Source organism: Eurytemora carolleeae, unplaced genomic scaffold, assembly GCF_000591075.1.
Source record: "Eurytemora carolleeae unplaced genomic scaffold, Eaff_2.0 scaffold715, whole genome shotgun sequence".
In the NCBI taxonomy this organism is placed as follows: Eukaryota; Metazoa; Arthropoda; class Copepoda; order Calanoida; family Temoridae; genus Eurytemora; species Eurytemora carolleeae.
Genome location: NW_019396723.1, coordinates 123,922 through 125,756, shown reverse-complemented (window position 1 = coordinate 125,756; position 1,835 = coordinate 123,922).

The window sequence follows — 1,835 nt, the reverse complement described above, 5'->3', positions numbered from 1 at the left end:
TATTTATTTTCAAGGATAGGACACTTAAAAAAAATAATATTGAGAGGACGAGGATTTTGAGGTGGTTCGGACGAGGAAATGAGGAGAATGTGGTTCGGACTAGAGATTGATGTGGTTGGCCTTCCTCCCCTCCCTCCCCCTCCAACAAAATGTCTAGTTGCCCGCCTGCCCCGTCTATTGGTGGTTTATAACCTTTGAAGCCCTGAAACTTCTTTTCAAAACGACTTTTTAAAGTTTTAATCTTTAATTAAAAAATAATTTTGTTTCACTATTAAAATTTTATTTTACACTTTAAAAAATATAACTTCTAACGGATTGTCCAGGAAACTATAATCTGCGTATTTGGTGTACTATCCCTGGTGAACTGTACTGGTGTACTCTATCTGCTTAAAAGTTGGCCTTGTACTTTAAAATTAAAAGCAAGCAAAGACCGAGATGGTTCACACCGGACTAACCAGAGTGAGCAGCATTCGGTTTCTTCTATTTGAAATCAAACGTGTTTTGGTCTTTAATTCAATAATCATTTACTTTACGGATTTGTTTATGTTATACATTTTCATTCAAAATGCATATGCCGACAAAAAAGTATTTAATAGAAAAGGCTAACAAATTATGTCTAATGGGTCAAATTGTGATCGAAAGTCACAGCTTTCTGGAATATTGACAAAACCGTTAAATCCGCGTGGTTGGGGTTTCATGCAATCTTTTTCCTGTGAATTAGATTATTTGATGAGATAGATTTATAAATCAAAAGAAAACTCACGATAAGAGAGATTAGCTGATAAAAGATATATGAAATGATATGTAACAATGAATAGATTCATAGATTAAAAATGAGAAAATATGAAAATTAAAAAGTTAAGTAAATAAAAAACTTATTAATAAAAAAAAAAATTCAGAACGAAATAAACTTATGAAAAGGATTAATATAGATGATGAAATAAATATTAAAAACTTATTATTTCGACAATAAAATACTTAAATTCTGAATTTTATTTTGGGCATTCGAATGAATAGTTAACATATCATTGAATTTTTAACATTTAAAAGGCGCTGTGTATTTTTAAACCAATTTTGAGGATTTTTAACCATTCCCTCTTAATGACCAAATACATAGAAGTCAAATTAGAAGCATCGAATCCAAAGATTTATTTTTTCGCGAACACTGAGGATTAGAAAGTTAGTTTTTAAGGCTAGTTTAAATATATAAAAATGAGGTTTTCCGAGGTTTCCAGTTGAACGAACTAGATTGTTTCATTTCCCTAACTCTAGTCGAACCCTAAGAGAGATTTTTCTTCGAATCTACATTCCTAGAGTTACCAAGAAAATTATTATGAAAAGAGTCAACAGAAATCGTTAAATTCCATGAAATGTATTCTTTTAACTCTTATACATTAGATCAATGTACTATAATGCGAGGAAAGTTATTTTAGAGGTGTACGCATTTTTTGTACTGCAGTGTACTGTATTTGGGCGGAAAAGTAAACACAAAACGGATGTCACAGTCTGAAATGGAATCCATTTTCACAAAAATAATCGATGAAATATTCTGGTCATAGGAAACTATTATGTGAATTTTTAAAATTATCAAAATTAAATCCTCCTAAGATACTAGTGGAACACTGTATATGCGTATACGCGACCGCAATTAACTTTCCTTGCATATATATATATATACTAGAAATTCAAGGCGCTTCGCGCCCTTCTTTCTAACCTTAGAAGGCGCTTCGCGCCCATCTTCTAAATTAATTGTGAACATGTTCTCTTTGTGTACATCGTAAAACAAAACAAAAATAATTCGCGGATTTTCACAAAAAATTTCGCGGATTTTCAAA